Genomic DNA, 26,022 nt, shown 5'->3' with positions numbered 1-26,022 from the left:
GGTGCTCTGCAGGGGGTGAGAGATACACATTCCCCCTCCTTCCATGTTGCTCTAGGGGGCAGGAGCCACACGGTCTCCTCGCTTCCTGGTGCTCCAGAAGAGCAGGAGACATGTTCTCCCCCCTCCAATCCCCTTCACACATTCCCTTGGCCGAGACTCCACACTCCCAGCCTGCTCACTCATAGCACCTCCAGCTGAGACCCTGTGCCCCCAGCCCGCTCACTCACCATCCTACCCAGACTGCACCCCCAGCCTCTTCACACACACCCTTCATTGAGACCCTGCACCCCCAGACTGCTCCTGCCCCCTGGCCAGATACCTACCCCCAGCCTGCTTTTGCCCCCTTCCCCGAGCCAAACACCCTTCCCCCAGAGAGAGGGAGGTTGCCGAGTTTAGCAAGCAGCAGGCACAGCCCCCTAGTATTATTAAAATGTAGTTTAATTTTAGTGTAAAATAACAGTTTAACAGATGTGACATTTTGGACTTTCTTCTGCTCTCACTGAAGTCGATGACAAAATTTACGACGACTTTTGGCAGGATCAAGCTTTTGGCTCTTCTGGTAATCAAAATGTGAATTCTATTCTATTCAAGGAGTATTTGACACTTTTGTAGCTCATTCATGGTGATGGGTGCCATGCCTTCAGAGAGAATAATGCAACTATGCAGTTTCAGTATTTTGGAAATCAATAGAGTATCTATTACTACAATGGGTCTGATAATTACTGATTTGGGGACGTGCAGACATGAGTTCATTAGCATCTGGAGCAGAGATTTCCCACAAGGTATTGCTTTCCTGCTTTCAGTATCCCATAGTTCAGTGTGGTTCATGCTTTGGAAGTGCTGTTCTCCATTCTGTATTCTAATGGAGATATCTGTCTGTCCTATCTTCAGTGCAGATGAGGCTGGGGGTAGTTCCTCAATTCTATCACCCTTGTCTGAGAGAGAGAGAGAGAGAGAGAGAGAGAGAAAGAACAATAAGTATCCTCCTTCTCTCCCCCCCTCCCTGAGTCCCTATTATGGTATTGGGGAATTTTATTTGGGTCGGGGCAACATGCAGGTGAGAAGCAAAAAAAACAAAAAAACAAAAAAAACCACCCCTCAATGACACCTGCCCCCCAGGGAGGAACCCCCCCCATACACACACACACAGATGTGGCCCCCTCTTCAGAAGCAAGAAAAAAGAGAGGACAACACTCATTTCACTACCTGCTACACAAGTGGGAGGGGGCCAAGGCTCAGGGCTTCCCACCAGTGCCAGGGGCTTGGAGCATGGGGCTTATAGCTTTTGTAGGAAAGCGGATGAGGGAGGGGACTAAGGGTGCATATTCTGGGCAGGAGGAGGGGGCAAGGGATGGGGGCAATTACCTAGCACAGATCGGGGAGGGGAGGGCTCCACATAGCCATGTGCTTGCAGGCAACTGTTCCCCACACCACCTCATGCTCCCACTGGCTGCAATTCCTAGCCAGTGGAAGTGACTGAGGTGTAGCCTAAACATGAATATAGATCTAGCATAGAGTTAGACCTTCCGTGCACTGCTGTTCAAAAAGCCGCGTCCTCCACCTCCCAGGCAGCACCCATGGGCTGAATGCAACCTGTGACTAACATGGATCCAGCCCATGAGGCTTAGACGTGCTCCTCCATGTCCCCACCACCCCCGCACAGCAGGGCAAACTGGTGCCACAAGGGGAACTGGCTCACCCCCTTGAAGGGAGGGAGCCCCAAGCATCACAGCCTGCAGACCCTTGTACTGCTATTAGGCAGCTTCACTATTTTGGATACCAATAGAGGACTTTGTACTGGAATTGTGATAATTACTTCTTGGTGTGCATGTAGGTGAGGATTCAGTATCATCTGCAGCAGGGATTTCCCATCTGGTAATGCTTCCCTGCTTTTTGGATCCCCAAAAAGTGGTTCTTGCCTTGGACTTTCTAGTCTCCATTCTATATACTAATGGAGTGTTGCACATGAGGCTAGGGGAGCTTACAGAGAGGTCTAGGCATATCCTTTCCTGACTGTTCATTTTTTGTCTTGTGATCAGCTTTGATTCAGCTAGATTTTAAAAAGCAGCAGTAGACGGGACCTGAGCTATAGCACTGGGAGCAGCATTAAAGCACGTAAGTGGCCTCCCCCACTCCCCAAGCCTAGACCCTGCACTCCCACCCCACTCATTCAAACCCCCAGACTAGGGGGGTTTGGTTGGGAGCAGGAGTGGCTCAAGGTGAGCTGCCGGCAGCTAGCGCCCTAGGCAGAATGCGTAATCGGCGCCCCCACCTCCATAGTCCTCAATGGCATGATGTCATCATTGGGCGCCCCGTTGAATGCAGCACCCTAGGCAACTGCTGAGGTTGCCTGCATCCACGGCCCGCCCCCAGTTGGGAGCATAGCAAGCAGGGAGTGCAGCCCCCTAAAATGAGTAAAAGAAATAACATTTGTAAAAGAGCATTAAAATGGGTTAGAAAGATGGGTGTGCAATTCAGGGGCTCACTGCAAGAGATCAGACAAATATTTGAACTGTGATGAGACTTCATGTATTAACTGATTAAAGACTTTGTGTGTGTTATATGCAGGGCTTCACAAACTGCAGCGAAATCTACTCGCCAGCCCCGCACTGCGCATGCACCAGACCCGCGTTGCGCATGTGCGGCCGCTGGTGAATGGGGCGACCGGCTGAAATCTACTCGCCACGGGCAAGTAGATTCACTGATTTGTCGAGCCCGGTTATATGCTCCCTCACAGCTGCATGTAGGGTGCTTACAGCATTTTGCCCCAGTGCTGTGGCACTGCAGAGGGAAGGACTGCAGGAGCTGGCAGGGAGAGACAAGACATTAGGCAGCTGTATCTTTAAGAGTAAACAGGAAGGGGCCCTGTGCCCAGGCACGTATCTCCCTGAGAGGGGAAATAAACCCCTCCCTGCTCCCCCTTGTACCCTCCAACCCGATTTGCACCCGTGGCAAGGGGCTCGCACCCTTTGCCCCTTCCTGTGTGGGGGCAAAACCCCCACACAGGGGTTGGCACCGTCTCCCCCCAGCTCCAATCACACCCCCCCACCTGATTTTTCTCTTCCAGCCCCCGCTCTGCCGCGCCATAAAGTTAATTGACCCTCCCCCCCCACAGGTAAATTCCTGCTCACACCCTGCCCCTCCCCCCGCTGCGCTTTGCCCCCTGAGTCCCTTGTTAATTATTGTAAAGATTCGGGAGCAGCTCTTCCTGAGCCGGCTTAGCTCCAGCGCGCATGCTCAGTACACCCTAGGTACGGCATTGTGAGAGGCACCTGTTTGTGACGCTACAATCTAGCGTTCCAGACCCTGCCCGCCGGCGCGCAGAGTGAGGGCAGCGGCCTCAGCCGCGGCTACTGCGCACGCTCCGCTCTGGGGCGCCTGCGCAGCGCGCCCTAAGGAGCGAACTGTGAGACCAGCTGCTGGTGCCGGTACAGCCGGGTGTGTGCGGGGCGGGGGCTGGAGCGGGGCAGAGACGGGGGTGGGGTTGTTCAGGGACCAAACTGACCGTAGGGGTGCGGGGGGGATGGAAGTGGGGAGGAGGGAGGAGCCAACTGCAGTGTTTGCGAAACCGGCCGGTGGGGCAGATGCGGGTGTTTCCCATTTCCAGGCTGGGGGGCTTCAGGGCCTTTCCCAGGGCTGGGATCTGACTGGCACAATGTTCCCCAGGGACTGGCCAAGGCAGCGCTTCCCTGCCCGGTAAGGTGGAGTCGCCTGCGAAAGGGGCTGGATTCAGGGAAATGTTTTAGATACAGCCCCTGCCGCGCACTGCCACTGCCAGACCTGGTTTTAGGAGCTAAAGAATCGCTGATCCGCTTCTGTGTCTGCTTACAGCGGACTGGCTCACACTATAAAGCAGGGGTTGGAAATCTACAGCATGGGGGTCAAATGTGGCCCCTGGCTTGCCAGGGTCCCCCCCCCCCCCAACACTCAGGGACCCTCCTCAGCATTGTGGACCCTGCACTGGCTTTCTAGCCCCTTTGCCACTTGACTTGGGGATAGAGCACACAAAACGTATTAGGCTGGGCCCCCTTGGTTCTGGTGTACAAGGGGAATGTGGGGAGCATCTTTCTGCTTCTCAGTCAGGAGCCATGTCAGTGAGGGTTTTTTTTTTTCTCACTTGTGTGCAGCCCCAGACATTTTTCTGTGGGTCCCAATGCAAAAAATGGTTCCTTACCCCTGCTGTAAAGTTTGTTCATGGAGGGAAATTGATGCGTGAAACTGGGGGGGGGGGAGACAAAGTGGCTACATCTAGACTGGCATGATTTTCCGGAAATGCTTTTAACGGAAAAGTTTTCCATTAAAAGCATTTTTGGAAAAGCACGTCTAGATTGGCAGGACGCTTTTCCGCAAAAGCACTTTTTGCGGAAAAGTGTCCGTGGCCAATCTAGATGCGCTTTTCCACAAAAAAAGCCCCGATCGCCAGTTTCGTGATCGGGGCTTTTTTGCGGAAAACAAATCTCTGCTGTCTACCCTGGCCCTTTTGTGCAAAACTTTTTCGGAAAAAGACTTTTGTCCGAATGGGAGCAGCATAGTATTTCTGTAAAAGCACTGACAATCTTACATGAGATCGTCAGTGCTTTTCCAGAAATTCAAGCGGCCAGTGTAGACAGCTGGCAAGTTTTTCTGGAAAAGCGGCCAGTCTAGACACAGCCAGTCTGTGTAGGGGTCAAATTGACTGCATGGGTGGGGAGATCACGCAGCTGGCTGCAGGGCCAGGAGAGGGGCCAAAGGGCAAAATCAGGACTGGTAGCTGGGTTAGGAGCCAGATCCAGGCCCTGCCAGAAAAAGAATACCCCAGTGAGGAGAGGACTTACAGTGGGGGTGGGAGTGGACTGAGGGTTTCCCCACTGCCAGGATTCAGGGGGCTGCTCCCACTTGCCAGGGCTGTGTGGGTGGCCAGTGCCTGGAGAAGGTGCGTCTTCCCTACCTGAGAGGCTGCAAAAGGGGATGAGATTCAGGGGTTGGGGGCTGCCTGTGGGACCTGCAGTTTTGCCTGCTGATCATCACCCTAGTCAGGGCGAGCAGATGCCCTGGATTTAAGCCCTGCTGCAGACTCCTGACTTTTTCTTAAAAACTGGCAAATTGTTCTGTGTTTTCTGTCTCCCCCCATCAGTGCTGGCAGGTCCTGCTGCTGCCAGATCCCCACTAACCAGCCGCCTGCCCACCAGCACGGAGTGGGGGGAGCCAGTGGCTGCTCCCCCCGCTGATCTGTTAGCGTAGCCTGTGCTATGTGTCAGCGACAGCCAGCAGGCCTCTTCCCCCGATCCCATTTCCGTCCGACACCAACTGCGCTGCCAGCAGCAATGGCTGGTCCATGTGAACAGGTACCAGGCAGCAGCCGGTGACTTGTTACCCCTGCTGCCCTCCATCTGCCCTCTCCATCTTCCCCGTCTTGCTGTCCCTCCCTGCTCTGCCCCTTTATGCCCTGTAGCCCGCCTGCTCCTCCATCTCCCCCTGTAGGATGTGGCCCTGTTCAAGTGCTGCCTCAGGGAGATGTGATTCCAGGTACCAGGAGAAGGGAGTTTGTCTTTGGGGCCCAGTCTGGCAAGGAGGGAGGAGAGCACCAGCCAGGGAGGGCCAGGTCATTTGGTCACCCCAGCCTGTGAGAGAGGTGTATGGGGAAGAGGAGGTGTCTCCCTCTGCCGTGTGAACCCTAAAGCCTTAAAGATAAGAAGGCTCCAGATACACAGTAATTATATTTAACCAGAATTTGATGTTAATTTGAACCTTTGTACTGCTCAGTCTTGATTCATTTCTTTGGAGCTCACTTGAATACGAGTAATTTTAACAGGTGTCTGGTATTCAACATAGGGAAATACGGTCACCCTAGCCCTAGTGTTTTTTTCATATAATCGGCCACTTAGGTAGATTTTGCTTCCTGAATATTTACTACAGGACAGATTAAATGTGAAAGGGCCAAGATACTTTTGAAAATAATTTTGCACTGGAAAACTTATTTCAAATCCGTATTTCTATAAGTAAATCCCCATCTTACGAACACTTGAAGTACTCACTTTATTTTTCTATTGCATTATTTATTGCATATATACATATTTGGAATTTTACTCAGATATTTGTACTTTTAATCACATATTCTAGTGTCATAGATTCTCTGTATACTACATCTATTGTTCTCTGTATACTACATCTATATCAACATCTACATTCCAATGGTGCTGTTTTCTCTGACAATCCTGCTGTTCTGTGTTGCCAAAATCCAGGGATTTTAAAATAAATTATCTCTTTTTGCAAGGATCCAGAGCACAGTGCTGACCTCAGGAAAGATGGTATCCTCCTGCGTTTCTGCAGGGAAACAGCTAATGCATGTTCATCCAAAACACGTTTGCTTTGCAGAGACCTAGGTTATGCCACTTCTTGCTGCTCCCTTTGGCTGCAAGTAGCAAACCCCAGCCAATGGGAGCTGTGAGGCTCCATGGCTGCGGAGCTGGTAAATAAACAAACTGGAGCAGCCCATTAAAATCCTAGAATCCTAGAACTGGAAGGGACCTTGAGAGGTCATCGAGTCCAGTCCCCTGCCCTCTTGGCAGGACCAGACACTATGACTGCATCTAGACTGGCAAGATTTTGCGCAAATACTTTCAACGGAAAAGTTTTTCCGTTAAAAGTATTTGCGCAAGAGAGAGTCTACACTGGCATGTAGACATCTTTTGTGCAAAAGCATCCGTGCCAGTGTAGACACTCTCTTGCGCAAGAAAGCTCCAATTGCCATTTTAGCCATTGGGCTTTCTTGCGCAAGAAATTAACTTGGCTGTCTACACTGGCCCTCTTGTGCAAGAATACTTGCGCAAGAGGGCTTATCCCTGAGTGGGAGCGTTATAGTATTTGCGCAAGAACCACTGATTTAGTACAGTACAAAGTCAGTGTTCTTGCGCAAATACTCGCGGCCATTGTAGACAGGCGGCAAGATTTTGCATAAAAGTAGGTGCTTTTGCGCAAAATCTTGCCAGTCTAGACGCAGCCTATCTAAATCAGGGGTCAGCAACCTTTCAGAGGTGGAGTGCTGAGATTTGACTTGTTCACCTCTATGTCCAGGTCTGAGCGCCAGTGTGACAGACCAGGCTAGGTCTGGGCACCGCAGAGGGCATCTGCTCAGGGTGAATTGCTCAAAACCAGGGCTGCTTAGAGCCCCAGACTGGAGACCTTTCCCAAACAGATTACAAACCAGTCACACCGAGTGCTTCAGCTGCCAATCCAGCCAGCAGGAAGCCTCATGAGCAAAATCCCTCAGACACCCCAGATCTCCCTGTGCCACAATTAGCTCTGGGCCTTACACACAGGTGAGGGGTTACAGAACCCAATCTCACCTACCCCGATCAGGGTCTCCCGATCCCAAAGAACCAGCCACAAATTCCCTGTCAATTTACACTTTAGAAGATCTTACCCACAAGATCATGCTGGGACAACACTTTAGAATCTAAAATGTAAAGGTTTATTAATAAAAGAAAGAAGAGGTTGGGAGTAAGATTGTTAAGGAGAATATATTACATGCACCAGTCACCAAGTTCTTGATGCAGGCTCTCAGCAGAGGTGTTACAAACTGCTATCTTAAAAATCTCTGGTGTACATCCTATGTCCGGATGAGTCAACAATCCTTCCTGGCTTTCTGTTCCTCGCAAGGCTGCATCTAGGATCAGCTGCAGAATTGAAGACAAAATGAAGTCTGCCTCATGGCACTTTATATCCATTCCTGGTATCTTTCAATCTGGAGCGGGTCACAGGGTCAATTGACCTAACCCTGTGACCCCTGCTAGCAGTCATTAGATCTGACTGGTTTGCAGGTTTCCAGACACATTCCTCAGGTGTGTATTGACCACCTTGAGAGCCATGGTCTTTGGGGCTGTGCTGATTGGCATAGTCACTGACTGAACAATCCTAAATACCACTAAATACCGCCGTCTGTTGTTTGTTCGTGTTTTCTGCCATTTCTCCTCTGCGCCTCGCCACTGAAGTTTCAGACAAAGACAAACCTTTTATTCTGGAGATGACTGTTTCTTTATTAGGCAAGCCATTGAACAAAACGTCCAAACATTATATAAAAGAGGCTTTTCTTGGTTATGGCAAATGAAATTTAATGTGGATAAATGTAAAGTAATGCACATCGGGAAAAATAACCCCAACTATACGTACAGTATGATGGGGGCAAATTTGGCTACAACAAATCAGGAAAGAGATCTTGGAGTTATCGTGGACAGTTCTCTGAAAACTTCCACACTGTGTGCAGCGGCGGTCAAAAAGGCAAATAGGATGCTAGGAATTATTAAGAAAGGGATAGAAAATAAGACCCAGAATATCTTACTGCCCCTGTATAAAACTATGGTATGCCCACATCTTGAATACTGTGTACAGATGTGGTCTCCTCACCTCAAAAAAGATATTTTGGCCTTGGAAAGGGTTCAGGAAAGGGCAACTAAAATGATTAGGGGTTTGGAACAGGTCCCATATGAGAAGAGATTAAAGTGACTGGGACTTTTCAGTTTAGAAAAGAGGAGACTGAGGGGGGATATGATAGAGGTCTATAAAATCATGAGTGGTGTGGAGAGGGCTGATAAAGAAAAGTTATGTATTAGTTCCCTAAATAGAAGAACTAGAGGACACCAAATGAAATTAATGGGTAGCAGGTTTAAAACTAATAAAAGAAAGTTCTTCACACAGCGTGTAGTCAACCTGTGGAACTCCTTGCCAGAGGAGGCTGTGAAGGCTAGGACTGTAACAGAGTTTAAAGAGAAGCTAGTTAATTTCATGGAGGTTAGGTCCATAAAAGGCTATTTGCCAGGGGATAAAATGGTGTCCTTGGCCTCTGTCTGTCAGAGGCTGGAGAGGGATGACAGGAGACAAATCGCTTGATCATTGTCTTCGGTCCACCCTCTCTGGGGCACCTTGTTCTGGCCATTGTTGGCAGACAGGATACTGGGCTAGATGGAACTTTGATCTGACCTAGTACGGCCGTTCTTATGTTCTTATCTGTCTGTAAATGGCTTTCCATTTTTTGCAACACAATGTACAAAACTTCCCTCTGTGGCTTGATTTTTAATGACAGAGAAGTTAGCGAAGACACTGCTTTGCTTTTTGTTCCTCACGATGGCCCATTTGATTCAGCCTTGTCTGCGTCATCCTGGAAGTGTTTCTCCTGCTCTGTCTGAAAATGTCATTGGACACTTGATGTGCGGCAAATGGTGCTGTCACAACACAGAGCACAAACAGCATGATTTTATGTTGAACAAATCCATATTCATCTGTCCCAAGAAGGCTGAAATGAGTGAACATTTAACTTTGCTTTCTTAGGAACTGCCACTGGTTGTTGAGAATCAATTCTTCCTGCTGTCAGGATCTCTGTAATTTTTTTTAAATTTACTATTTTGATGGCTTTGCTTCTTCCCTCCCTCCAGCTTTGGCTGCCTCAGAATAACATGAGGCTAGTGCATGCAGGGAAAGCAGGAGAATGTCAAAGATCAATCGTTTTTCCAGTCAGCACTATGCATATGCAAAGAGCAATAGTTTTTTCAAGATATGCAATACATAGCCAATCCCCAGGTTCAATCCCTGATGGCAGCAACTTGCTTGCCCATGGCTGTAACACCCCCCTCCAGTCCCCAAGCTGCCCATGGCTGTAATACCCCTCCCCTCTGGTCCCCCAAGCTGCTTGCAGCTTTGACACCCCCACCCCAGTCTCCAGGCTGCCCGGGGCTTCAACACCCTCCCTCTGGTCCTCAACTCACCTGCTCCCCTTCCCCCACCCCACGCATCCCTGTCAGTGGGAACAGCCACAACACTCACCTTTTAGGAGCAGGAGGAAAGTGAGTGCTGCTGTGGAGTTGGGCGAGTTTAGATTTTTTGTACATCGCCATGTAGGCGCGCACACGTTAAAGGAACAGTGGCTCCAGCTCCTGGCCTTGCGTGCCACTTGTGGCTGTGCATGCCAGGGGTTGCCAAACCCTGGTCTAGATCATCCCTGACAGGTGTCTATCAAACCTTCTCTTAAATATCTCCAGTGGTGGAGATTTTACAACCTCCCTAGGCAATTTATTACAGCAATTTTTAACCACCCTGACAGTTAGGAAGTTTTTCCTAATGTCCAACCTTAAACCTCCCTTGCTGCAGTTTAAGCCCATTGCTTCTTGTCCGATCCTGAGAGGCCAAGAAGAATTTTTCTCACTCCTCCTTGTAACACACTTTTAGACACATGAAAACTGCTATCATGTCCCTTCTCAGTCTTCTCTTTTCTGAACTAAACTTGCCCAAATCTTCCCCCATGTTTTCTTGGAACATGAAAGCTCATGTTTTCTAGACATTTAATCATTTTTGTTGCTCTTCTCTGGGCTTTCTTCAATTTCTCCACATCTTTCTTGAAATGTGGTGCCCAGAACTGGATACAACACTCCAATTGAGTCTTAATCATCACAGAGTAGAGTGGAAGACTGACTTCTCATGTCTTGCTCACAACACTCCTGTTAATGCATCCCAGAATCATGTTTGCTTTTTTTGCAACAGTGTCATGCTGTTGATTTGTGTTTAAATTGTGGTGCACCATGACCCCTAAATCCCTAAGGGTATGTCTACACTACAAAATTAATTCGAACTAACATCTGTTAGTTCGAATTAACTTTGATAGGTGCTACACAAGCACTCCGCTAGTTCGAACTTAATTCGAACTAGCGGAGCACTTAGTTCAAACTAGGTAAACCTCATTCTACGAGGACTAAGCCTAGTTCAAACTTACTGGTTAGAATTAAGGGCTGTGTAGCCCCTTAATTTGAACTAGTGGGAGGCTAACCCTCCCTAGATTTCCCTGGTGGCCATTCTGGCCAACACCAGGGAAACTCTACTGCCCCCCTCCTGGCCCAGGAGCCCTTAAAGGGGCACGGGCTGGCTACGGTGACCATGCCAGGTGCAAGCCGGCCAGCACCCAGCCAGCAGACCCTGCACCTGGCACAGCTCGAGCCAGCCACCCGATGCCCCCCAGCCCTCCGCCTCTTCCCGGGACCAGGCTGGCGGCTCCCGGGAGCTTGCCCGGGACCACAAGAGGCGGGCACCCGCCTGGTCTAGTGCGGACATCGTGGACCTCGTCCACGACCTCCGCACTAGGCACAGTAAAGTGGCCGTCTAGGGCAGGAGAGCTGCCAGCCTGGCCACCCAGGAGCAGGTGTGCATGAAAATCAAGGTGGTCCACTGAGACCCCCAACCCTGAGCCCTGAGCTTACAATGGCCGTACTGGGTCAGACCAAAGGTCCATCTAGCCCAGTAGCCTGTCTGCTGACAGCGGCCAACCCTAGGGACCCTGGAGGGGATGGACCGAAGACAGTGACCAAGCCATTTGTCTCGTGCCATCCCTCTCCAGCCTTCCACAAACTTTGGGCAGGGACACCACTCCTACCCCCTGGTTACTAGCACTCCATGGACCCAACCTCCATGACTTGATCTCACTTCTCTTTAAACTCTGTTCTAGTTCTAGCCTTCACTGCCTCCTGCAGCAAGGAGTTCCACAGGTTGACTCTTTGCTTTGTGAAGAAGAACTTTCTGTTACTAGTTTGAAGCCTGCTACCCATTCCTTTCCTTTGGTGTCCTCTAGTCCTTCTATTATGGGAACTAATGGAGAACTTTTCTGTATTCACCCTCTCCACCCCACTCATGCTTTTATAGACCTCTATCCTGTCCCCCCTCCATCTCCTCTTTTCTAAGCTGAAAAGTCCCAGTCTCTCTAGCCTCTCTTCATATGGGACCTATTCCAAACTCCTTATCATTGTAGTTGCCCTCTCCTCTCCCACCCTCTCTCTTCCCCTCTCCCATCTCCTTTTCCCAGTCTCCCCCAGTTTTGTTCAGTAAAGAGATACTATTTTTCAACACAATTGTCCTTTATTTTGTAAATCAGGAAGGGGGGCTAGGGAGGGGTAAGTGGAAGGAGGTGAGGGAGGAATGGGGTACAAGCTCCCAATGGGGAGGACTGGGCTGGCTCTGCGTGCTTCTGGGGGTGGAACCTCTCCTGCAGCCCCCCAATTGACCCCTCTCCCCAGATGGCAGCCTGTGGCAAGTGCAGCCGGTCTGATGGCCAAGTGCTGTGATGTGCCCAGTGTGGGCACTCCGGGCAATCCAAGCCAGGACTGCTTTGCAAGCGGGGCACCCCTGAGAACTGTCTGTCTGGGGTGGGGGTCGGGTCCCTTTAAGCGCAGCCCTCGGCTAGCCTGAGACAGCAGCTCCACGCTCTAAGTCCTCATCTGATGCCCTGCTGGCACTGCTTCCGGCCATCCTTAACGCCGGTTCAGGGTCCACTCTGTGTGGACAAGCTAGTTTGAATTAGCAAAACGCTAATTCGAACTAGTTTTTTAGTCTGGATGCATTAGTTCGAATTAGCGCTGTAGTGTAGACATACCCTAACTTCCTTCGTAGACAGTTGCTTCCCATTCTGCATGTGTGAAACTGATTATTCTTTCCTAAGTAGAGTACTTTGCATTTGTCCTTATTAAACTTCATCTTGTTTACCTCAGACCAATTCTCTAGTTCAGTGGTCCCCAACCTTTTGGGGCTGCCGGGCATCCGGAGGCGGGGCTGTGCATACACTGCGCTTCCGGGGCCGGCACTGCATATATGCTGCACGCCCGAGGCGGGGGCTGTGCATGCGCCACACGGCCAGGGCTCAGGGTGCAAGAATGGCTTGGGCTGGCCCTGATCACTCGGCGGGCGCACATAAATGCCCCGGTGGGCACCATGGCACCCGCAAGCACCATGTTGGGGACCACAGCAGTTTGTCAAGATCATTTTGAATTTTTACCCTATCCTCCAAAGCATTTGCAACCCTTCTCATCTTTGTATCATCTGCAAACTTAATAATCGTGCCTTCTATGCCATCATCTAAATTGTTGATGAAGATATTAAACAGAACCAGTCCCAAAACAGACCTATGAGGGACCCCACTTGTTATGCTCTGCCAGCATGATTGTGGACCATTAGTACCTACTCTCTGAGAATGTACAAGCCAGTTATGCTTATAATAGCCCCATATAGGTTGTATTTCTCTAGTTTGTTGTTAAGAAGGTCATGCGAGACTGTGTCAAATACCTTACTAAAGTCTAGGTATAGCATGTCCACAGCTTCTCTCTATTTAACAAGACTTGTTATCTTACCGGATTGGTTTGACATGATTTGTTGTTTACCACTCTGTGCTGGCTGTTACCTATCACCTTATTATCTTCCAGATGTTTGCAGATAGATTCCTTAATTACTTGCTCTATTATCTTTCCTGGCACAGAAGTTAAACTGACTGGTCTTTAGTTTTCTGGGTTGTTCTTATTTCCCTTTTTATAGATGGGCCCTAGATTTGCTCTTTTCCAGTCTCCTGGAATCTCTCCCTACTTCCATGATTTTTCAAAGATGATAGCTAATGACTCAGATACCTCCTCTATCAGCTCCTTGTGTATTCTAGGATGCATTTCATCAGGCCCCGGTGACTTGCAGACATCTAACTTTTCTAAGTAATTTTAACTTGTTCTTTTTTTTTATTTTAACTTCTAAACCTACTCCATTTCCACCAACATTCACTATATTAGGCATCCCATCACTATCAGTTGGGGGACTGCACATGAGTGAGAAGAAAAAAATGCACTGATGTGGTCCCTGACTGAGAAGCAGAAAGTCATTCCCCACATTCCTCTTCTAAGCTAGAGCCATGGGGGAGGGGGAGGCAGCCTAGTAGATGTTATCTGCTCTAGCCCTGCAGACTAGAGGAGAGGGGCTGGAGCACCAGCATGGGATCCCCAATATTAGGGGGACCCTAATCCTCAGAGGCTGGATGCAGGCAACCATGCTGTAAACATTCAGCAGGTGTGTTTAATTAAAATGTCTGAATGGTCCCCTTGACTTCACTTAATCTCTTTGGTGGAGAGGGTTTATAAAGTGCCTTCGTTTAGACATGATGAGAGGGCCTAGGTCTGTGCTACAAAAAAATGGAGGGAGACGAGGGGCTTTAAATATAGGAGCCTAAATTTAGACACCTACATCCATGTTCAGGCAGGTGAACATGCAGCTTCCTTATCGGAAACATTGGTGCTCAGAACTGAATCCCATTGTTACAGACACAGGAATGTTGAAACTCAAGCCAGGCACTGAGAGAAATGAATATGGATTTGTGTCTGTTGTTTATGTAATATCTCAGGCGTTTGCACAAAATGTCCAATTCTACCATGTTTGTGAACAGGGACGGAGTCTGGGCCCAATGGGGATGTGGAAAGGATTAAAGCCCCTTCTGAAATATCTCCAATTGCCCTTCTCCCTGACAGGCTGCAGAGCACCCATGTCTTTCTTCAGATCAGTCCATGGCTTGCAGAGCCAGGGACAGGAAATGGCTGTGGTGGAGCCGGTGAGCTTCGAGGAGGTGGCTGTGTATTTCTCTGAGGAGGAATGGGCTCTGCTGGTCCCAGGTCAGAGAGCCCTCTACTGGGATGTGATGCAGGAGAATTATGAGGCTGTGAGCTGGCTGGGTAAGGATTCCTGTCCCTGTGGGTGTCAGAAACTGGGAGGGCTCTGGAGCAGCTGGGTTGGGTTTGGTTCAGGGTCCCTCATTGCACCTTGCCCCCCAGTATCAGGAGTGTCAGGCCCAATAATCCTGGTTCCTGTGTGAGAGACTGTCCTCTCCACGCCCCCTCCCAAGGGAAGCAGGTTGAGGGAATAACAATGGTGCTGCTTTTCCCACAGCTAGGGTCTCCGTGTGCTTCCCCACCATCTTGCCCATGTTCTGCCTTGGCCGGAGGTGTCAGTGGAAGGACCCAGGCAGGAAGGGCAAGTAACAGAGTTGTGGGGTGGATTCTGGCTGTTATTAGTAACTGCAGGGTCCTCCCTTTTGCCAGCGTGCTGAGTCCCTGGATGGAGAGCACTGTTCCTGGAGTCCTTTCCTGCCTGTGGCCGATCTGTAACATGCTGCTTCCTGCCAGTGAGAGGGACTGGGTGCTAGGGCTGAGGGAGGGTGGATGTGGCAGCTCATGCTCTGCAACTGGTCTGTGGGGGGCAGCTCTGTAGTAGATAAATGTGAAGTGAGTTCTTCTTGCATTTCAGGCACTGCACTTGGTGTTAGGAAATGTGTTGAATTTCATGCCTCCCCCCATCAAGTTGTTTTCAGTTACCCAATATTGCTTTGGCAGGGTTGAGTGTTAGTTACTGGACACTGAGCAGGATAGTTTGGAATAACGTCTTCCTCAAGATGCAACCTTACTGACCCATGTCCCAGAACACACCCCCTGCCATGCCCTTGCCACTCAGAGATACGTTGCCTTCATTACCAGAGTGATGAAGAGACCTGAATATGTGTGGGGCCATATGTAGGCAGTGAGTCAATACAAAGCAAGGGGCTCTGGAGGAGACAGAAAAGGGGCTGTAACCCTGGCACACTCCAGATACAGACAGGCCTGGGCCCTGGGTCTCCCTCTGGCCCAGAAAAACAAGTGCCAGGGAAGGCTGAAAACTGAGTCAGCAACATGCCTGTGCTCCATGACAGAGCCCAGCCAACTCTAATTCCTGCTGGGCCGTGAAATAGAGGTGGAGCACAGGCTGGCTCCTCCAGAGCACCTCATCCTGAGGAGGAGGCAGCATGTCCAGCCAGTATGTGTGTGGGCAGGACACGAGTTCTAGGGGATGACTAGGGGCAATGTGAGTGTGCAGAGCTTCTCTGGGGATGGGATGGAGACTCTCAATATGAGTGAGTTGAAATGGAACATTCAGAGTGATGGGTGGGAGCTGATATGTCAGGGGCCTGACATCAATCTCCAGCGAGCCAGGTGATAGAGGAAGGTGGGGGAACACCTTGACTGAGAACAGCCAAAGAGGCAGGGGTAGGGGAGCCTTTACCTCCTGGAGCACACCATGGAGGACATGGCAGCACTATATACTGGGCAAGCATAGTGGGGCCTACCCAGTCCTGCCAACCATTGTCCAGAAGGTCATTGACTTTAGTGACACCAGCCAAGAGCAGCCTGAGGAACCTGAGGAACCTGCACCCCCTGTGCCACAAGACGGGGGTTGAGCAAGAGGAGTTCAGGCAGGAGGTCTCTACTCTTGGGCAATGGGGCAGATCTGATTGCAGACCAGTTTTCAGAGATTTCAGAGGAGACGTCTCAGAGGGAGGACAGCAAACTACTGGAGGTATCAGAAATATGGGAGGCAGACGTACCATAGAATCCTAGAGCTGGAAGAGACTTCAGGAGGTCATCAAGTCCAGCCCCCTGCCCAAGGCAGGACCAAGCCCAACTAAATCAACCCAGCTAGGGCTTTGTCAAGCCGAGACTTAAAAACACAGACGTAAGAGCACAAGACTATGAAAGTGACCCTGGGGGATTCCTCTACTTGCCCCCTCTCCATTGGGCCACTGCCCATTTATTCTGCATCTTTTCCCCCCTTTCCTTAGAAATCCTTCTGCCCACCAGTGGAATTTTGAGCTTTCCCAGGGCTCTAGACAAACCACCTCCAGGAGGGGAGCAGCTTACAGCACTGGGGGCGTGTTTACACTGGTGCTTCTCAGCGCTGTGACTGGCTGCGCCCATAGAGGCCATGCTGAGTAGTGATGCTGAGCACCAATTCCTCAGGGCATGGAGGTCCCATTTCTCCACCAGCAGGGTGCACACAGCTACCTCCATGACAGGAGGAGCCACACGCTGCCCAGGGGCTCTGCCAGGACATCTCAGAACATGCAATAGAGCTGCATGATCAGTGGCTGGTGCCTGGAAATTGGTTAATGGGCACCACACAGAGCCCTTCTGAGAGCTTGGCCAGAGTGGGAGGAAGCTCTAGCCAGTCTCAGGCACCCATGGTGACCACCAGGCCTGCATCCCATGGAGCCACTCAGAGATTGGTAGATCTGGAGGGAAAAGGCTGGGTAGAAAACTCTCACCCTTTATCTCTCATCTGCTCTAGAGCCATAAGAGTGGCTCAGTCCTCTTCTAGGAGACAGGTGACTTTTTTTCTCTTCCTCTTCTCCAAAGCTCACAAGAAGCAGGAGCCACAACATATCCCCTCAAGTGGTTCCTTCATCACTAGACAAAAGCAAAATGGGCTCAGGGGTTTGTCCAGGACCCCAAGCGCTTCCCATTTCTCCCAGCACTCACTGCAGAGGCAGAGACAATCAGGAGTTGGAGCCACATATCTTTCAACCTCCATGACTTGATTAGGCAATGAAGTAGCCAGGCCATGGCCACATGCACTCAGCTACTGTTGCTGCTGGGCTTAAAAACTTCAGCTTCCTCAGCCAGCCAGGCAGGCAGGTCACAGTCAACCTGCCCCACTCATTAGGGGGCAGGAGTACTGGGCAGGTGCAGCTGCAGGGCCCTGTTGCTGATTCTGGTCCCTTCGGTAGTCTCACCAGCACAGCATGACACATGCCTTCCCTGCTCCTCCCCTCTATGCCTCTATCAGGAAAGATATGCCTCTATGCTGGCCAGGCCAGCCTGCCTCCCAGAAGGACTCCACAAATCCATCATCCTCCTACATGACATTTTTACAACGCCAGCAAGCTGGCCTGAGCTGCTCAGCTAGGAGGGAGTGTCACTGTGCCTCAGTGAGTCACATCTGGGAATACCAAATTAAGGACAGAGGGATGCACCTTTAGGGTGTGTCTAGACTACAGGGTTTTGTCGACAAAGGTGGACTTTTGTCGACAAAACTATACTTGTGTCTACACTGCCGCTGAGTTCTGGCGACATAACATCGGCAGAACTCAGCAGTTTTGTTGACGGCTGTAAACCTCATTCTGCGAGGAATAACGCCTTTGTCGACAGAGTTCTGTGGACAGAAGGCGTTATTGCATCTACAATGTCCTTTGCATCTACATTGTCATGTTGACAAAATGGCTTGCTTTGTCGACAGCTGGCTGTAGTCCAGACACTCTTTGTTGACAGAAGCTTTGTCGACAGTATCTGTTGACAAAACTTCTGTCGACAAAAGCCTGTCAACTTCTGTCAACAAAAGTCTAGACAGACCCTTACTGTAGGTGAGCGTGTCCTGGGATCTTGTACCATCCAGAGCCCAATCTCAGCAAGGTGAGGAAGAAGCCTTTCTGGGTGGGTGATTCAGATCCTGGCTCTGGAAGTCGTAATGGCACAGACCTTAATGAACACAATTAGCACTTGGTTAATTGCTGCCCCACACAGGATTTCCAGTCTTCAAAGCTCATGTGATCTCCTGGATGGAGCAAGGGGAGGAGCTGTGGATCCCAGATCTCCAGGGCTCTCAGGAAGGGGAGATCATCTGCAACACACACACAGGTGAGCAATCAGTTAATTTGACACAAACCAATTTCTGTGTCCTCCTAGCAGGTGTCACTTATGCAGGAGCAGCCCTAAACAAGCTGCCGGCAACTGATGCCCTAGGCAAAACGCGCGATTGGCGCCCCCGTCTCCAAAGCCCTCAATGGCCATTTATCTTGGCGCCTTAAGCGACCACCTAGTTTGCCTGTATTGACGGGCCGCCAGTGCACTTGTGCATTTTCATCAAGCCCCTTCAACCTGTCTTCAACTCCAGTGAGAGGGTGGTGGGGAAGGTTGGATTCTTTCCTTTGGGAAAGTGTTATGAGGAAGGAGGATGAACTCAGCTCATGGTTATTCAACCTTTCCAGCCATTTTGTGGGTGTGGGCCCTGTTTTCTGTTCCCCTTCTAAAGTTTTCCTTTCAGCGCAGCACAGGAAATAACTCCTGCCTGGATTCTCTCTCCATCCCAGCAGGTGATGGGACGCTGAGTGAGAACAATGTGGAGAGTCTTCCGGAGGAAGAACCAGAGCAAAAGGCTCCATGTGGGATGTTATTTGGAAGATCTGAAGGGCATGTTTCTCACAAACATGAGCAAGAAGAGACCCATGGGAGTCAGCGTAGCCCAGAAAGGCAGCAGGGAAACTATCCAGAGAAGAAACAGGGTAAATCCTGTCATAGGAGCAGAGGGGTAAAAAGAAATACAGAAACTATTCAACAGAAAATCCCCCATCAACAAATACCATCCACTTACAATGACTGTGCAACTCCTATTGAACATCGAAGAAACCACACAGGAAAGAAGCCCTTCAACTGCTCCGACTGTGGGAAAAGCTTCAGTAGGAGCTCACATCTTGTTAGACATCAAAGAACTCACACAGGAGAGCAACGTTTCAACTGCTCTGACTGTGGGAAAAGCCTCAGTGACAGGTCAGACCTTGATAGACATACAAGAATACACACAGGAGAGAAACCCTTCAACTGCTCTGACTGTGGGAAAAGCTTCAGTAAAAGGTCAGACTTTGATAGACATACAAGAATACACACAGGAGAGAAACCCTTCAACTGCTCTGACTGTGGGAAAAGCTTCAGTGACAGGTCATACCTTGTTACCCATAGGAGAATTCACACAGGAGAGAAACCCTTTAGCTGTTTGGACTGTGGGAAAAACTTCAGTAGGCGTTCAAGTCTTATTAGTCATGAGAGAATCCACACAGGAGAGAAACCTTTCAACTGCTCTGACTGTGGGAAAAGCTTCAGGGAGAAGTCAGACCTTGTTAAACATAAGAGAATCCACACAGGGGAGAAACCTTTTTACTGCTCTGACTGTGGGAAAAGCTTCAGTAGGAGCTCAAATCTTGTTACACATAGGAGAATCCACACAGGGGAGAAATCCTTTGATTGATCTGACTGTGGGAAAAGCTTGAGTTGGGGCTCAAGTCTTAACAATCATCATGCAATCCACACAGGAGAATCACAGAATCATAAAATCAAATCATAGAGCTCACTAGAACTGGAAGGGGCCATGAGAGGCCATCAAGTTCAGTCCAAGCACCATCTGTCATCCACCATTTCTGTCTTCCCGTGAAGGTCATGTCTTCTAGACCTTTAATGATTTTTGTTGCTGTTCTCTGGACCCTCTCTAATTCATCCACATCTCTTTTTTTTTTTTTTTTTTTTTAAATCTGGTGCCCAGAACTGGACACGTTAATCCAGTTGAGGTCTAATCAGCACAGAGTTGAACGGAAGAATTACTTCTCATGTCTTGCTCACAAAATTCCTGTTAATGCCACCCTAGATCTTCTCTGATTTGCAGGAAAAGGTTCATTCAAGGCTTAGACCTTGTTAGACACAGGAGAATCTACACAGGAGATAATCACTATATCCTACGTTCCCTTTAAGCTGTATGGCCATGCAGCAGGCTATTAAGTGCCATGCAAGCCCTTAGGGCTCTGGTGGGGAGGGATGCCTCTGGCCACTGATCTCAACACCAGCCCAGACCTGCAGTGGTCAATAGACAGCTATCCCAAGGCTCCAAGCCCCAGAGCTGCCATGGCAGGGCAAGGTGCTGCTTCACACCCACACCCACCTTCCTCACAGCAGCATCTGAGCCCTTCAGTGACCTGACTCTCAAGCCCCTCCAGCCTTTGCCCACACCAAATATCACACCCCTAGCTGGAGTCCTCACCCTATCACAGCTCAAACCTCTGTCTCAGCTCTGAGCCAGCACTCATGCCCTGCTTCCCAACTCTTTGCCTGAGCCTTGAGCCCCCTTTCCACAATCCAAAACCTGGCACCTCAGTCCTATCACATAACTTTGTTCTGTGCACCAATATGGAGATAATGTGTCACATATCTCCTCCATATTGGTGCCCCTAACAAAACACGTTCTGCACATGTGTAATTAAAAAAATAGATTTAACACTGTGTATAACTGCTCTATGGGAAAAGCTTCAGTCAGACTCAGACCTTGTTAGATACTACAGAATCCACATAAGAGAGAAACTCCAGCCGCACTGACCATGGGAAAAGTTTCAGTAGCGCTCATACCCTCTTGTATATCAGAAGTTCACACAACTGCTCAGACTGTGGGCAAAGGTTCAATCGGAGCTGATACTGAACATCTGTCAGAAGATAAAAGTGACAGCCCGTAGTTCATTCAGAGAAAGCATTAGTCCTGGGGTGGCCAACCTATTAGAGATGAAGAGCCAGAATAGCAGTGGATAGAGTATGAAGAGCCATGTATTATATATTTATTTTTTATCTCTCTCTCTCTATAGATAGATAGCTATAGTACACAAAATGCAGTGATCAAAATAACATTACAGGACATTTTGGACAAAAACTAATACAGTCTAATTGCCTCAGCCTGGCAACAAATAGCCTTTGAATTTTCTTTAAAGAAACACAGTGTAAACCAGGTACATGCTGATTCCCTCCCCCCACCCCTTCTGGAATTTAAATATGACATCTGTGTTGGCTGCCTTATTCTGCATCCATGAAGACTTTGAGTTTAAGGGGTTGCAAAAGGCCTTTGTGATGTCACTGCCACACCTACCCCTGCCCTGCAGGTCTAATGTCCTGCCCCTGGCTGCCGCTTTACACAGTGGAGCTGCTCCCAGCAGTGAAAGTAAGACATTTCTTACAGGTACTGTCATATTGGACAGCTCACTTGGGTAGGGACAGGCTTAAAGCAGGAGATGAGGGGAGGGGGTATGATATAACAGTTCCTGTGAGAAATTAAAATGAGGTGTGGAAGGCTCAGTGCTGAGGAGAGAAACACCCGAGCCAGTGATACAGATTGACCTGGCTGCAGGTGAACAAGGGGTGTTTAATAAAGCTACTGTAGTAAGCTGAGGGTCAGTAACATGGAGTCAGCAGGCCTGAATAGAGGCCTGTAACATGAAAGCAGCAACAGGCCTAGAATCTAGCGAGCAAGACTTTGGTTCAGGAACACAGGAGCCAAGAAAGAGGCCCTACTGATAACTGTGTAATTGTGTAAGTTAGGTGGAGCATGGAAGGACACAGGGAGGCACTGGGTACGGACTGTAAGCCAAAGGGGAGTAGCGAAACATCTTAATAAGAAATGTCTTGGTACAAAGACTTCCCAAAAAGTAATGCACATACCGACATAGGTTCAGGACCAAATCAGAACTGACAGGATGACAAATAGAAGGTAAGCCCTTCTTGCATAAAGTGAGGGGTGGTTTCTAGGCAACAAGAGGGTGGCAACCTGGTATGTAAAGAAATGATGTAAGTTGTTTGTACCTTTTTATAAAAGGACACCGCAAAGGGTGCTCTCCAGCCAACCGGGGGGGGGGGGGGGGGAGGGGCAGCGCACTAGGCTCCTGAATGGCAGGTGTCATTGCCTAAACGTACAGAGTGCACAGTAGCTTAACTTTGACTAACTGCTGTTAATATCTGTTACACGGCAATAGGCCTGCCCGGTGTTGGTACCTTGTCAACGCGGGCCATAGTGCCCAGTGGTGTAACATTGTACTGATCTGTTACCAACTGGTAGAGCTTCACATTTGACAATAAACCTGATCGATTGATTTCAAACCTTGCCTGCATCTGGCGTTTCCGGGGCCTCTCAAAGATCTCCTGTGTTGACCCAAGCGCACTGGGTCTAACATTCTAGATAAAGGGAGTACCTATTGTTACGCACGTAGCCGAAAGTTTATCATCACCGACAGAGTAGAGGTCCTGTCAGGAGCGCGCCAGGACAACCCTGACCAGACGATGCTGACACTGACAGTTCAGACCACCTGAGGTACTGAGGTACGACACTGGTGACCCTGACCGCTGATCTGGTAAGAAGGCAAACAGTTCTGTTTATCTGTTTGCAATCTAACATCTAAAATGGCAGAAAATCATGAGTTAGGTAACCCCCATCTACATTCCCTTAAAATCCCGGAAGGTTTTGAAATATGGGCCTGTTGGAAAAATGAGTCAGAGGAATTTTAAAAAGAATATGGAGAAACTGGTATATGTGAAACCATGGCAGAAACTGAAGCACTGAAAAAGATTAGTAGTACTAAAAAGCCTAGCATTTTGCAACTTATGTCTCTGGCAGTGAGATGGCTTAAACAGCCTGCTACAGTACTACCCTCCCTGGTAATGGAACAGATAGGGGAAGTAAAAGAAGCAACCTTGCAAAAGAGAAAAGTGCCATCCCTTGCAAAGTAACAGCCTTTGGTAACTTTCACAGTACCTGAAACCATGGGACAGAAATTATCAGTGGTGGGCCTGGCAAATTTGAAAGATGAAATGGGGTCCACTGCATTGCAACTACAATTATATAATAAAAGCCAGGTTCCAGTTGAACTTAAACTGAAATCTAGACTGGTGCCTGTCAGAATGGGAAAAGTAAGTGCACAGGAGGAAGAAGTAGCAAACAATACTTTCACTGAATTGGTAAATAAAATGAAGGAAAAAAATGGAACAATTCACAGAGCACACTAGGAGACAGGAGCTGCAACATGATTGCAGGAATGTAAGGAAAAAAGTATTTCATATTGAAAAAGCAAGACTAAGCAGGCTAACAATAATCAATGCATTAACTCATGGAGTTGCCCCGAAACAGTTAAGTACAGCATGTATGGGCACTCCCACAAATCATCTAGCATGCAAACAAGAACAGACACTGGGGGAACAAATTCAGTTTTTACAAGTGCAGGTAACTACCCCCACTCTAAAAGTCAGGATAAAAATCCAGGGTGCAGGTTTCCAAATACTCTAACCCATGGAAACATACTGCGCTCCGCTTAAATTCATTCTTCTTTTGAGATATTTTTACATACCGGTATATTTTCCTTTATAGCCGTCTCTCTGTTTGCTTAATTTGTTGCTGCCTGTACTTTAAAAGAAATTTAAGCGTTAAACTCTCTTAACTTGAGTCTCTTTACCTTCTTCTCCCAACTCTCCCCCTTTAACTCTCTCTCTCTCTGTTAAAAGTTAGTTTTATACAAATCTTTAAAATATAAAGAGGTTAAGAATAGAATAGGAAACAAAGAAAAATAAAGTAAATTTTTACTTTAAATAATTCCCATAAATTAATTATTTTTATCCTTCAGGAATGCAACAGCTGATATAACTCCCAAATTTCCTGAAGATAAGGTTGCTAAGCAACAGACATGCAGACACTGTTTCTAATCCTAACTATTAACTATTATTTGAAACATGGGCTTTTTTTATTTCAATACACCTGTATAGCACAGTTTTAAAATAAAACTTAATAATGGGCAATGCCATAAGTTACTAAATTAATACAACATATCTGGCAAAAATTAATAAAAAATTATATAATTTTTATTAATAGTTTTAAATAAGGTAATAACTTGCTGATTTAAATGTTTAACCCTTTTTTTCCTTATTTTTTATAGTTATAAATGTAATGTTGGCGCCATTTGTTTTTAATTGTAAGTTGTCCTATATGTCATGTATATTGTATGTCATGTGACTTTTTTTAGATTATTTTTATTTTGTTGCAACAAAAGTCAATTTTTATACTTTTTTTAAAAAATGTGGTACCACACTATTTTATTATCATATTTAGAGTATAATCATTTTATGAATACTATTTTTTTTAAAGTTCAAAAAGGTTTCATTTACAACATATGTACATATATTTTATGACTCAACAAAAAATGTAATTGCAAACAATTTTTTTCTTTTATTAATCAAAGTTTTTTTTTAATTCAAAGACAATGTAAGGGATACCAAACCCTTAACATTAAAGGTCCAGGATTAAGGTTTAGGTAACATTAATAAATTGTCAATTTTTATAACCTTGTTTTGACTTTTAAATGCGGTTATAAGAATGGTATAGCAATAATGCATAAAGCTAACCAAACTTTTTCAACAGGTTTCCACCTTGAACTCCTAACACAACAAACCATTATGAAAGTTTAATATTTTCAAAGTATTTACATACACCTGTTTTAAAAATTCATTTTGATATAAATTCTGTTTTCTTTTATAGCATGTTAACGGAAAATAGTAGTTAACTTTTGTGCTTTTAAACAGCTAACAAAAGTGAAATTGGTATCACAAGCACATTAACTCTATAAACTTGGTAAAATTGCTAAACACTGACGGAAAAGCAATACAGGCAGTCCTCGAGTTACGCGGATCCGACTTATGTCGGATCCGCAGTTACGAACGGGGCCCTCCCTCTCCCTGGTCTCCAGCAGACCAGGGAGAGGAAGCAAAGCGGCGGAACACACGGGCAGCGGACAGCCCAGATGCTCTGCTCTGCTCCCCGTCCCCCTGGTCTGCAGAGCAAAGCAGCGGAACATGTGGTCTGCAGACTAGGAACGGGGAGCAGAGCAGAGCAGAGCAAAGCGGCGGAACACGCGGCCAGCTGACAGCCCAGTCTGGGCTGACAGCTGGCCGCGTGTTCCGCCGCTTTGCTCTGCTCTGCTCTGCTCTGCTCCCCATCCCCCTGGTCTGTAGACCACGTGTTCCGCCGCTTTGCTCTGCTCTGCTCTGCTCCCCGTCCCCCTTGTCTGCAGACCAGGGGGACGGGGAGCAGAGCAGAGCAAAGCCGCGGAGCACGCGGCCAGCTGACAGCCCAGACACGTCTGGGCTGTCCGCTGCCCGTGTGTTCCGCCGCTTTGCTCCCCATCCCCCTGGTCTGCAGACCAGGGGGACGGGGAGCAAAGCAGAGCAAAGCCATGGAGCCCAAGGGCAGCAGGATAGCCATGGTGCGTCTGGGTTGTCCCGCTGCCCCTGTGCTCTGTGGCTTTGCTCCGGACGCCTGTGGTACAGCAGCTGGGGCGCTGCCGGTTGGTCCCATAGCCCCGCTCTGGGCGCCACTGGACCAACCCAGCAGCACCCCAGCTGCTCTGCCCCAGGTGTCCCCAAGTTAACCGCTGCTGAAACTGACCAGTGGCTGACTACAGGAAGCCCCTGCCCCGGGCTTCCTGGAATCAGCTGCTGATCAGTTTCAGCAGCAGCTGACTTGGGGATGCCTGGGGTTCTTAAGTTGAATCTGTATGTAAGTCAGAACTGGCCTCCAGATTCAGCCGCTGTTGAAACTGATCAGTTTCAGCAGCGGCTGAATCTGGACACCAGTTCCGACTTACATACAGATTCAACTTAAGAACAAACCTACAGTCCCTATCTTGTACGTAACCCGGGGACTGCCTGTACACCATCTCATGGAACACTGTGAGTATCTATTTTAGCAGTTAAGCATTATGTTTGGAAAACAAAATTGGTAATAAACCTCAAGTGAAAATATCTATACAACAATTGCAAAAGTTAGGTTGTATTATAAAAG

The 26,022-nt window shown here is 48.4% G+C and overlaps 1 long non-coding RNA gene and 1 pseudogene across 3 annotated transcripts; one reads left to right on the top strand and one right to left on the bottom strand.

Annotated features, from left to right (window-relative positions):
* The window catches only part of LOC102453899 (uncharacterized), a 49,266-nt pseudogene extending 24,293 nt beyond the window's left edge, over nt 1-24,973 (top strand).
* Nucleotides 421-3,367, bottom strand: LOC112545674 (uncharacterized). 3 transcript variants are annotated; one of them, XR_012898475.1, is made up of 4 exons: nt 3,273-3,367; nt 2,684-2,805; nt 2,273-2,405; nt 421-935 (listed from the first exon to the last, which is right to left on the bottom strand). It is a non-coding gene; the product is annotated as an uncharacterized LOC112545674 (long non-coding RNA). The 3 variants fall into 3 exon arrangements; XR_012898474.1 differs by lacking the exon at nt 3,273-3,367 and adding an exon at nt 3,050-3,256; XR_003089208.2 differs by lacking the exon at nt 3,273-3,367 and having other exon boundaries at nt 2,684-3,040.
* Nucleotides 24,974-26,022: the final 1,049 nt, after the last annotated feature.

This window comes from Pelodiscus sinensis, chromosome 32 (genome assembly GCF_049634645.1).
Source record: "Pelodiscus sinensis isolate JC-2024 chromosome 32, ASM4963464v1, whole genome shotgun sequence".
Lineage (NCBI taxonomy): Eukaryota > Metazoa > Chordata > Testudines > Trionychidae > Pelodiscus > Pelodiscus sinensis.
This window is presented reverse-complemented; position numbering and strand designations above follow the sequence as displayed.